The 13,116-nt window shown below is 45.5% G+C and overlaps 1 long non-coding RNA gene across 1 annotated transcript; it reads left to right on the top strand.

The window, feature by feature from the left end:
- The first annotated feature begins 12,117 nt into the window (after nucleotides 1-12,117).
- On the top strand, nucleotides 12,118-12,723 carry LOC146859000 (uncharacterized). The gene is made up of 4 exons (XR_014979722.1): nucleotides 12,118-12,175; nucleotides 12,284-12,373; nucleotides 12,484-12,536; nucleotides 12,628-12,723. It is a non-coding gene; the product is annotated as an uncharacterized LOC146859000 (long non-coding RNA).
- Nucleotides 12,724-13,116: the final 393 nt, after the last annotated feature.

Below are 13,116 nucleotides of genomic sequence, written 5' to 3'. Positions count from 1 at the left end.
GGTCCACCCGGACCAGTCGGGATTCATGCCATTCAGAAACACCTCCCTGAATTTGCGCCGTCTTCAAGGGGTACTCGGAAGAGTTGATACAATCCGAGAGAATGCGCTGGTGGTGTCCTTGGACGCCGCCACGGCATTTGATACAATAGAGTGGCCCTACCTCTTTGCTGTGCTGGAAAAGATGGGGTTTGGACCTGGCTATATTAGGTGGGTGAAACTGCTACATTCAGAACCCATGGCTCAAGTGGTGGTGAATAACAAGAAATCAAAAGTCTTCGCCCTTGGGAGAGGAATGCGGCAGGGTAGTCCCCTATCTCCGCTGCTTTTCTCCTTGGCATTGGAGCCCCTCGCGAGCTGGATTCGTGAGGACGTAATAATGCGGGGCCTGAAATTGTCAGAAAGTTGGGAAGATCGTATCTCCCTCTATGCAAACAATATTCTCTTGTACCTGGCGTCGCCGCGGGCCTCGCTCAATAGAGCCCTCGATATATTTGCTGTCTTTGGAAGGTATTCTGGATATGCAATCAATTGGGCTAAACCAGTGATTTATGTGCTCAGGGGGAAGTTCTCGCTCCTGCCAGGGGGGTGTAGATTAACGGAATCAATCGACAGCTTCAAGTATCTTGGCATCTACATCACAAATGACCCCAAGCATTATTATGAACGAAACCTGCTGCTCCCATTGCAACAGCTTCAGAGGGATGTAGAGCACTGGAAGACCCTCCCGCTCTCCCTACTGGGCAGAGTGGGCCTTTTTAAGATGATGCCCCTCCATCGCTTTTTATACGTCTTACAAAACTCGCCCACCATGGTCACGACTTCCTACTTCACGGCAATAGAAGGCGAACAGAGTACCCTGTTGTGAGCTGAAGGTGCACCCTGGGGACCGAGGGAGCATATCTGGCTATTTCCCAGCGACAGCCATACATATGGGCATTTAATTGAGATAGCCGACTTCTGCCATATGCGGGTCTGGTAGAATATATGGGAGGCAGAGATTGTGACACCTAGCCTCTGGGGCCAGATAACGGCCCCCATAAAGATAGAGATCTGCATTCCACAGCCTCATGGCAGACAGGACAGAAATTTAGGGGGCACATCTGTGGTTCAGAGGAATACCCTTTGAACCATCCCCCAACTTCAAAGGCCCAATGGGCTATAACAATCCAGTGACACCTCACCAAGAGGAGAGATCCGCTTTTGGGGACGCAGGACTCAAACCTGACCTGCCTGGTGCACATTGCTAGAGGACTCTGTTGAACATATGGAGGATAACTTCCTGTGGAAAGGACCGCATGCGTTCCTGAATAGTGGCTGGGCTGGGCTGACCTGACGACCTGGTGGTGCGTGGCACCCTGAAGTGTGCTCCGAAGGACATGTTGGCTAGTCTCCTGTTCTCTCGGAGGTCTCAGGGATTTTAACGATCTCCTACGAGGGGTCCACACCCGCTATCGGTGACATGTTGAGAGCAGTGACCTCTAAGTGCCCACATTGCCTGCTGAAAGTTGGATAGCACAGTGCGAGCTTGGAACTACAGAATCGTGCATGAAGTCCTGAGTGCCGAGTGCGGAGCTCAAGAAGTTGCCTGTATTTGCGGCAAAGTTGCTTCTTTACTGCAGGGACCTTGGCATGCATAAGCGTATTGTTGGTGATGAGGGGATTCACGGGTTGCGTGATCCAAAGTAGCCTGCTTCATCGACTGTGCCACATTTCTCTTGTCCGCCATGTCAACTTCACGTTTATTGCGCACGGTTTCCAATTCACAGGTTGCAGACCTTAGCGGTGAGGGATGCACCCAATGTAGAGTCACATTCTACCTCAAGAGGCTTTGCGGAACTTGCACCTGTATGTGTGACCGGAATCATCTGGTGCAAAAAACATCAAGGTGCGCCTGATATAGTGCCTAATTTCCAGGGAGGTATGTAATTGCAACTCACCTTCCTGTAATCTAAAGTGTCTAGTGTGACTCATCTCGTCATGCAACAGACCCTGTGCCTAGATTGCTAGGGCATAGCTCGTATCAATGTGTAATCGACAGGGTGCCTCCTGAAGCCGCGACACTCCCCTGGGTGTTGTTCCCAATTCACTGCTTGCTCCCTTACTGGCCACATCATGGTGGGCCAACTGCCCTCTCCCCATCTGGCCCTTCCAAAGACTTTGTGGCACCAGGTAGGAGTAAAATGAATTCATAAGGCTGGAGAGACACTTCCGAGACGGTTCGGGTGCAGGTGAAGAAACTGCGTGACCGCCTCCCCCCCATCCCGTGCTTCGCAGAATTGAGAAGGCTCTGGTGGACCCGTAACGATTTGTTGCTCTTAGTCCGTTTCTGCTTCTCAACTTGTTGGTGAACTTCCTGAGTGGTGCTAAGATCCCCTTTTTTCACGTCTACCTCCTGCTTATGCTTATTTTCTATCCACACCTGCTTTCAGGGAACCCAGACGAGGCGTGACCTCAGCCATGTGTGGCCTAGTGTCTGGAGGGAGGGGCTGGTGAACTTCCATCCACGGTGTCTGAGACAGTGACGGGTGAACTGGGGGATGGCAGGAGGCTTGGAGCCACAGGGTCTGCACTGTGTTATCTATTGACCTGTTTGGTATCAGTGGCACCACATTAGGGTGTCAAGTGTGTGAAAGACTCCATACGGACCGGACTGGTACCGGTCGCATTGCATAGTGGTACAAAGTGTGGGTGAGTGAGAGGGAGTGACCGTCTATGCTTCATGACACTGGTCAGAGGTTTTGGTTTATACGTTATCATGCCAAAATCACTTTCTCTCTCAACAGTGGGTTTATCCGTGTAGACTCTTCCAGCAATGACGATAAAAGTGTTCTAATTCTGTGTATGTACATATTACTGATACCGTTGTACCCCAGGGTGCACCCTATAGCCATGTGAAATTGCATTATTAGGATTGTGAGGGTGGGCCCGGGGCAGACAACAAGTCGCACTGCAAAAGGGTGTTGTGTGGGGATTAGAATAGGACTTTTCCCATGTGCGCATATTATCGAGATCTAATCAACACAAACTGGGCCTAGTACTGCCAGAAATATTGCTAAGTGTGATTCCATAATATTAAAGTCGCATTGTTTAACCCCTTCACTGCTAGGTCAAAATATGGAGTTTAGAAGCAGTGGCTAGTTGCACATCTCCGAATTTACCATACTAGCATGTGAATTACAGGGCATTTTTTCAAAATGACTTTTCTGAAAACTGTCTTACATTTGGAAGGCAGAAATGCACAGAAAGTCAAATGGTAATAACACTTGTTCTCCTATTCTGTTTCTCTAAGTTTCCCGATACAAATGGTACCTCACTTGTGTGGTTAGACATAGTGCCCGCGCCAGGAAACGGTTGAAATCGCAACTTGGGCACATCATGTTTTTCCAGTGAAATCGGACCCATTTTTCGCAATGTGCCTACCTGTGGATTTTGGACCCTCACTCAGTCAGCACCTAGGGAACCTAACAAACCTGTACAGTTTTTAAAAACTAGAAACCCAGGGGATCCAGGATGGGGTGACTAGTGTGGCTCTCACCAGGTTATGTTACCTAGAATCCCTCGCAAACCTCAAAATTAGAAGAAATATTCCTCACATTTCTGTGATGGAAAGTTCTGGAATATGTGAGGAGCCACAAACTTCCACCCAGCCAACATTCCCCAAAGTCTTCCGATAAAAATGGCACCTCCTTTTTGTGGGTAGGCCTAGTACCCGTGACAGGTAACTGGCCTAAAACGCAATGTGGGCACAGCACATTTTTCCAGTGACAACAGGCCCTTTTCTAGCAATGTGCCTAGCTGTGAATTTTGGACCCTAATTCTGCCGGCATCTAAGGAAACCAAGCAAACCTATATATTTTTGAAAACTAAACATCAGGGCAAATCCAGGATGGGGTGACCTGGGTGGCTCTCACCAAGTTCTGTTACTCGAAACCCTTGCAAACCTCAAACCTTGTAAAAAAATAACACATATTTTCCTCACATTTTTGTGATGGAAAGTTCTGGAATCTGCGTGGCTCCACGTACTTCCACCTGCACAGCATTTCCCAAGTCTCCTGATAAAAATATTACCTCACTTGTGTAGGTAGACCTAGTAACCACGTCAGGAAACGTCCCAAAACGCAAAGTGGACACATCACATTTTTCCACAGAAAACTGACCCTTTTGTTTCAATGTGCCTATCTGTGGATTTGGGACCCTAATCCAGCCGGCATCTAGGGAAAGTTAGCAAACCTGTACATTTCTGAAAACTAGACACCCTGGGGAATCCTGGATGGGGTGACTTATGTGGCTCTCGCCAGGTTCTGTTAACCAGAATCCCTTGCAAACCTCAAACTTTGTCAAAAAAACTAATTTTGCTCACATTTCTATGATGGAAAGTTCAGGAATCCGCAGGTAGCCACAAACTTCCACCCACGCATTCCCCAAGTCCCCCGACAAAAATGGTACCTCACGTGTGTGTAGCCCTAGTTCCTGCGACAGGAAAAGGCCCAATATGTCAAAATTCTCGATCACAAAATGACTTAGTTTTGCGAGGGAGTCACCGTGTTTTTGACCCAGGGCGCAGCGAGCCTCTAGGGAAACCTACCAAACCCAGACATTTCTGAAAACTAGACACCGGGGGGAGTCCAGGGAGGTGTGCCTTGCATGGATCACCCAACGGTTTCCTACCCAAAATGCAATGTAAACCTCAAATTTACCTAAAAGAACACATTCTCCTCACATTTATGTGTGGGAAAGTTGTGGGATCACCAGACCGACATAAATTTACTACCACCCAGCTCTCCCAAAAAAATGCTACCGCACTTGTGTGGGTGTGCCAAGTGCCCACGATAGGGAAGGGCCCAAAATGTTTTGTGAAGACATGAGAATTATCAATCGCAAAACAACCTGGTTTTACAAGGGGGTCACCTGTGTTTTTGGTTCCGGGCTCGGCGGCCATCTAGGGAAACCTATCAAATCAAGACATTTCTGAAAACTAGACACCCCGGGGGTATGGCTTGCGTGGAACCCCCAAAGGTTTCCTACCCAGAATCCCCTGCAAACCTTAAATTTAACTTAAAAAGATCACATTTTCCTCACTTTATTACGTGGGAAAATTGTGGGATCGCAGGGCCGACACAAATTTCCTACCACCCAGTGTTACCCTTGGTCTTCTGATAAAAATGGTGCCGAAGGGGAACAAAAACAGCAAAGAATTTTGCCTAAGAAGAAAAGGGAGCGACCCTTAACTATGGGGCCCCTCCCGGACATGCACGTAAACATATTTCTGGTGCCTAGTGGGCTGTCTGCCAACAGTGAAAGACTGTGCCCATTTTATTTGGGGGGGGAGCATCGGCATGCCCATTCTGGGCAGACTACCCATATTCAAAGTTAAAAACTGTCCCTGGTGTCTAGTGAGCTTTCGACCCCCCAATAGAGACAGATCGTGGGCTGTTGTGCATATCTGCCCCACTGGGGGGGCAGAAAGACTGGGCCCATTTTTTGGGTGGGGCTTTGCCATGTCTTTCAGGGCAGCCCCCACACCTGCACAAGGAAAGAAATAGTCCCTGGGGCCTAGTGGGATTTGGGCTATCGCCAGGATATACTCCCAGGGGCAGAAAGAATGTGCCCATTTTATGGTGAGGTGGAGTCATGGGCATGCCAATTCTGGGCAGACCCCACCCCTACACTAAGAAAAAAAATAGTACCTGGTGCCTAGTAGGCTTAATGCCCTCAATGCCCTCCCGGGGCAGATCGGGGGCTATCGCCCCTATATGCTCACAGGGAGAGCAGAAAGACTGTGTTCATTTTTTTGAGGGTATGTGGATTAGTATGCCCATTCTGGGCAGGCTCCACCCCTCTTATAAAAAAAAATCCCTGGTGTCTAGTGGGCTTTCTATGTAATTAGCCCCACCTGCCCCTCCCAGGGGGCAGAAAGACTGGGTGGTGGCATAGGCATGCCCTTTTTGGGCAGCACTACCCCAATGAATAAAAAAAAACAAAATGCCTGGTTCCTAGTGCGCTTTCTGCCCCTCCAGAGGGCAGATCAGGGGTAAGAAAGACAATTAATATTAGAGTCTGGGGGCATTGGCATGCCCACTGTGGGCAGCCCCCACCCCTCTTTTATAAAAAAAAATATTAATTCCTGTCCTCCAGTGGGCTTTCGTGCACCCCCCCCCACCCCCGGGAGGGGGAGATCAGAGGTAAAAACCCCCATCTGCTTCCCGGAGGGAGGGACAGAAAGACTTATTATTAGGGCCTGGGGGCATTGTTATGCCCATTGTGGGCAGCCAACACCCCTCTTTTATTAAAAAAACCCAATAATCCCTGGTGCCTAGTGGCTTTCCAACACCCCTGGGGGGGCAGAAAGACTACATTTGCCCATAGACGTTTGGCGGGAGCAAAGGTCCTTGCCTAAGGGGGCGCTTCCCCCTCCCTGGTGTCTAGTGGTGGATTCCTGCTTGGGGATCACCTTCCTGTGGTGTTCACCAAGCAGGGATCCAGTAGGGATGAGTCTCCCCTTTCCAATAATACCTCTCCCATGTGTTTCGGTGGTCGGGGGCTGGGATAGCCTCGCGAGCACTGACGCAGCGATGAGCCGGTCAGCTCATTTCAGTTTCACTTTCAATGTGAGCTGATCGTCATTACACAAAAAAAATGCTTTGGGAGGTTGTGAAAGCTCTTCCCCAGGTCCCGAGGCTCAAAAACCAAAAAGAAAATCCCTCTGATGTAAACAGCAGAGATTTGGTGGTCGTGTGCAGAAGACGGAATGGTTCCGTCCTCTGCACATGAGCACCATGGTGCAGTACAGAACCATTCCGTCCTTCGCATCAAACAACTTAATGTGTGTGTTGAATATAAACAGCATTTCTAAATGTCGTGTGAAGTCTCTCTTTCCTGTTGCACTCAACATTTATTGTGTGCACGTGCTGTGCTCTTGCTATACACATTACTTCTAAAGTATGCTTGACTGCTCAGTGCCAAGCTACCCAAGGTTGAGCATGGGTTGTGCAGTGTGTATAATTGCCTGCCCTTGATGGAAGAGATGGCTTTCGACGGACTGGGGCATCGCGTCAGCCATCCAGACAGTGCCGGTTACAACACAAACATAAGAAGAGTCTAAACCGAGACTGCTTTGAAACGCGGTCCAAGTCCAAGATTCGGTCTCGTTCCCTCTCCAGGAATCTCTGAAACCCCTCGTGAGGCGGATCTTCGATGCAATCCAAATTGTACGATAACTCTAAAACAGAAGTATTCAAACTTTTTTTTCTATGAGGCCCAACAAAAGTAAAATATTTTAAAGTTGGGCCCACCCTCGAAACGTCTATGGATATGACTAGGGAGTGGAGAGGCAGGACTGAGCGCAGGGGGTGGGGGTTTATGAGATAATTTCTTGGATTATTTTTCAGTAGCTCATAATCCACAATAAATATTACATCTACACAACATCAAACAAAAACATATATTGTATAACAAATTCTGCTCCCCATAATCAGTATGTTGTGTTCACCTTGCGCCAATTGGCGCCAATGCAACTACACCTGTTGCCCTAGTGATAGATAGCAGTGGCCCTAAGTAGAAGGATATCTCCTCTGTCTCCTTCACCCTTCTCCCACCAATGACTGATAATCACTACAGTCCTGAAATAGGCTCTATACCTTTTGTTTTTTGGGTGTTCTATTCAGTGCAAAACTCAGCCCAAGGGCATTGGACACTCATTTACATGAGCACCAGTTACATTACACAGGGTCAGTTTTTTTGCTATGTTTTTAGGCACATGGACATTAAGTGATTTGCCCACGGGACATTGAGTCAACATCGGGAGCCTACAAAGGCTTGAACTAATGGAGCTGCTAGTAGCTCCAGGAATGTTTTTTATTATTGAGAGGTAATGTGAGGGTGTCTGAAAAGTGTCAGCGCTCCGTCCATCATCTCCTTTTGTTTGATTTGTTCACCCTAAGTGGGCAGGGTATGCCCAAATGTGGGTCCTTTTCTCACGTTGCCACTGGATTCAAGCTAGCCTGGCTGATGAAGAGTGTTACCCCCGAAAACGGTGCCCGGATGCATGTTTCCGGTCCAGGGAAGACCTGGTTTGGCAGTTCGGGCTGGACTGTTTCCGTGAGGAACAGGGTCAAGACTGATTTACATATGGCTGGGTCTGAACTGGGGTGGCAAAGTAAGCAAAAGAACTATGATGGATTCAACCCACATCTAATAGTGACTGGGAGTGAGTGTCTGAAAAGTTTCAGTGCTCCGTCCATCATCTTATTGTGTTCGCAATGTGAGGGTGTCACCAGTTGAGTTTCTTGAGTGCATCTTTTTAATGAACACTCATCAAAATGTTTCTAGATGTAGTCTGTTTACTTATTACTAAAATACATCGATAAAAATGACTTGCATATTCTCAGTGTTTTCTGTTACAGGCTTGGACTTTTTAGCACTATCTATACACATGGCACTATTCCCTACTGCACCAACTAGGATTCCGTTTTGTAATTTTCTGGCAGGCCCACCGAAATTATAAGATTCTGCAGCATTTTTCGCATAATTATGGATTTTGTTGCATTTGCCACTTAATCAGTCATCTGCTGCATAATCTGCGAATGTTAACAAAAAAATGTTTCCAGCTCAAAAGGATTAAAAGGTATTAAAAATTTAGCCACGTTGCCACGCAGTGGATAGACCTTCACAATAGGTGATTAGTCACCTTTCATTTGCTCGTTGGTGTATTTCAGTGGTAAGCTGGTACTAATGAAGTAAAATATTTGCCCAGACAGAATTCATGTATACAAATGGAAAAATAATGAAATACTATCATAAAATGTGCCACATTAAGTGGTATTATTTGCATTTTCTTGAAACATAATTTACTTAACCCTTCCACATAACTTTGGTGCTTTCCTGCTGCATACTTCTATTGGTGCTGCTTTCTGCCACAAACAGACATTTCCCTTGATTGCATTAGGCAACTGAGGTTTTGTAGTAAAATTGATTAGTTTAACTTGCATTTATTTTCCATTTACAGTATGCCCATTTTTAGGTCGAGCCTAGAGTCAGCGCGCAAGCGCTGCTCTAGGGAAGATCTGGGGTAGTTCAGTATGGGTGAGCAGCCCCGCCCACCTCTCCGCCCATATTTTTCATTCGCTTGTGCCTTTGTCCTTCTTTAATGCTGCCTTCCGATTCCTTCATAGGCTTTTAGTTCCTCCTTAGTGATGTCAATATGGTCATTTGATTCCTCCCATGGCGATCGGCCCCTTTACTTTGTTCTCACGCGGTAAGCACTATATTCTTTTTAGGTCTCGCCTGAGACAGCGCTTTAGCGCTGCTCTGGCGAGACTTATAGTAAGCGAGTTTTGGAAGTGCAAACAGTGGCATTTCAGGCCTCCAAGTACAGTGCATGTGCCCCGGGCGCGCGCTCAAGATTTGTTTCGTAATCAGCATGCGTTTGTTAGACAGGATTATTTCAGTAGCTCGTACCGTCCACGAGATTGATACATTGTTTCACACACGCTGTGTGAACGAAAGACCAAATACACTCGCAACTAGAGTCTTTAATGGAAAGTCCGTGACATGTCATAAATTTGTAAGCACACAACGGGGAAAACTTCAAGACTTTCATTACCGTGCTGTTGAATTTGTTAGTCTTATTCAGCCGGTTAACTTCAAATGTATAAGCAGACTTAACCCTGGTGCAGCTAAATTCTTGACATTAATGTGAAAGAAACGCACATACGGCTTAGCTAAGGACTGTTAAAGCTCTTACTTCTCTGATACTAGATCCGTGATTCGCTGCCAAGGCTCATTCCAATTAGGACGTCAAAACATGGCGCCTTGCTTCAGTAGCTTTAAAAATTAAGACATGTTCAATCAAGCGCCAGAGTCTCACCCTAAGAATTATGGGAGTTGTAGTGATAATTAAATCCGCAGGACGTGAGTCTCAGTTGCAGCTTATAGACACAAGAATTATACGAGTTGCAGTATGAACTGAAACATTAGAACGCGAGCCTCTATTGTACTTTGTTCGTCTCGGACATTTCATTAAGCCCTCTACAGGCCCCAAAATCATTTGCAATGCAATGCAATGCAATAGGCCTCGCAGTTACACAAGTTAAAGCTATTGGCATTGTAAATGACAATGCCAATAGGCATTGTTATTTTCAATATCAATAGCTCAAACTCGCGTAAATGCGAGACCTAATGCATTGCAAATGCTTGTTTTGGGTTTGTCCTACTTGAGGCAGGACGATGTGCTTGGTTTGCTTTCATTGCGCTTTCACTTTCGAGACAATCTCGACTGCTGTAGAAGCATGGTGTTTTGTTTGCTTTCAGCCCGCTTTCACTTTCGGGACAATCTCGAAGCTTATTCACATAGACACCATCTCTTCACTTATCGTGAAAGATGTGAACGTCGACATATCCAAATGTACCTTCGTATACGTCTTGCATAAATAGCGTCTCTTGTTTGCTGAGACACGCATTGTTAGTTCTACTAAGCACGAAAAGCAACGAACAACATTATGAAACAGTTCTTGTGAGGTAAAATATCTCATTTGAGATAAGGTTAGGTACCAAAAAATGCTGGAATGTGAGTGGGCTGAGCCGTAGGTGGGTAAGAAGACGATAGAATTTTTTTTTCGAAATTAATAATATGGTGTGTGAGAGCGCATGCCATGTGTGCCAGCTAGCCCTCCCACAGGATCAGAGGACTTTCGCTTCGTGTGGCATCCCTCGAGCATGGTATTTAAACCAGATACTGTCACATTGAATGACTACTTTTTAGATATAGCATGGTCTGCCCATTATTGTGTGCCCGCCCTTTTGGCATGTTCTGTAGCTTTCACTTAAGTCCCCCGTGTGTCTTTGCTGCCAGGATGACATTATTATTACTTCCCCTGGGGGAGACAAGTTGAAGGGGTACCTGACAGCTCTGCTTGTAAGGCTTGTAATATATGCTAATGATTTTACATTTTTTACCATATGTTTCAATGAGTACATATCTGACAGTATAAGATTGTTTTGTGACCAACAACTTTTATGAAGCTATGCTGGCTACTATAATCACAATTGTAAAATGACCAAATTATTGTATTATCTGAAATCTATATGAAATTGCCTCTAAATGTATAAACAACATGTGTTAATTATCGCCAGGTAAAAATGTTAGATATTTGACACCATATCCATGGCGAGATTATTCTTCCCAAACGTACACATAGTCCCTAGAATGTGATCACTGGTTATGCATATACATTTGCCTTTAATGTATGAACAACATTTGTTAATGATTGCTTGACAATAATGTGATTTATGTGACACAGTATCCATTCCTTCTAAGCACACACACAGCCCCGAGAACGTGTCCACCGGTTGTGCATATACGCTAAACATTATAGCCAACTCTGGCCTAATTGGCGAATAAACGCATAAGGACAAATAGAATGGAGATATAGTCGGTTGCGCATATACGCTAAAACACCATAGCCAACTCTGGCCGAATTGGCGAATAAGCGCATAAGGACAGACAGAATGGATATACAGCCTCGATGTGTTTCCTCTCTGGCGGATTAGTTAGAACAGTGCCGGTCTAATGCAACAACAGTGCAGCTGATGAAGGCTATATAAGAATATCCATTTTTGGCGTGCAGAGTTGCCATGACGATAAGCACGTCAAGGCGTATTTTGAAGTGGCATGCAGCGATACATCCAACACAACGCTTGGGTATCGCGCTAGCGCTTGCCGACTGACGGGGGTCTTTTTAAAGCCTTTGGTTACCTTGGGGAGCTCAGAGTGGTGCGCATTCTAAGCAATGACTATACTACTAACGAGGAGGAGGCTAGGTTAACAACCCTGTATACTTAACTGTGGTCATGACAACGATCACGTGTAGACGTGAACAGGCGTCGTTTCCTAGCGACATGAAACTGACGTAGTGAAGCATGCGCAATGGAGGGTATATATTCAATGCCGGTTCCGAACACTCCTTTCGTAGCCACGGACGAGCTGAGACGTGTTGCAAGCCGTAAAACCACTTGAACTCAGGTAATGCCAAGAATCAGAGTATTTCTAGAACACGGTAACTTTGATAGTATTAAGCCAAGTCTAAAAGCGTATACTTAATGCAGTAACTTTATTTGGCAGATCGAGGGTTACAGCGCTTTGAGTGACGATTAACTCGCCTCAGTAGAGCTTTATGAGGTAAGCTCTCCTGCAATTATTTCAAGAGTACTATGTAAATGAAGGTTAGTTGGATACAAGTTTGATTCCTTATATCAATCGTATCCTCTTAATTTTAATGGTTTTTAGATTGGATCATCTTTGACCAGTATCAAGAAAAAGCAATAGATACCTTATCAACCTCGTGACAGAGTTACTATCACGACGTCCTTCGTTGAGGTGAGCTCCACGTGCCACGAATATTGTTTGAAACTATATGAATAAGTCTCCAAATCATACTTTGAAGTTTTGTTGAGTAGGAATTCTGAATTTATTCCACTCATTTATAGATACATTCAATCACTACCTGCGGAAAGGATTGAATACCCCGCCCAGATTTTAGGTGAGTGAGACATCACCTCAAATTACCCTTGTTTGGTAATTTTTCAGTTGTTAGTGACACTTTTGACCTTAAGTTAATTTACTTCCCACAGGCCATCTTTCTGTTACTTGTGTCCTGATGAAGACCCGCACCGACTTATCAGTAGTGCGACAATAGGGTTGAAACGTCGACATTTTCAATGGACCAGCCTTTAGAGTCTGCCCTAACTATTGAATTGTCTCAGGGGGCTTGACTATTATGAACTTTGGTTTCGCTGGCCAATAACATTATTATTTCCGTACTATTCCACTTTGTATATGTTGTTTTGCACTTATTTTCACTGAGCACTAAGTTCTATCTTGGTTACTATTTGTTATGTCTTTGTATTACGATAGCCCCTGCAAATGAATTTTTGATGACAAATTTCATAAATGAATGATTTCATATAAAGATATTGAGGTCTGCTTGTTTTTGTGTCACTGTTGATTCACTCAGATTTTCTGCTGCATATCCACTTGGATATGGTTTTACCCGACAGAACTATTGTGATTTTGATATAAATCTGCCCAGGTTCTGAGGGATACTGGGTTACCCCATTGCT

This window comes from Triturus cristatus, chromosome 3_2 (genome assembly GCF_964204655.1).
Source record: "Triturus cristatus chromosome 3_2, aTriCri1.1, whole genome shotgun sequence".
Classification (NCBI taxonomy): Eukaryota; Metazoa; Chordata; class Amphibia; order Caudata; family Salamandridae; genus Triturus; species Triturus cristatus.
Note: the sequence above shows the minus strand (reverse complement) of the source record. Positions and strands in the feature narration are given on the sequence as shown.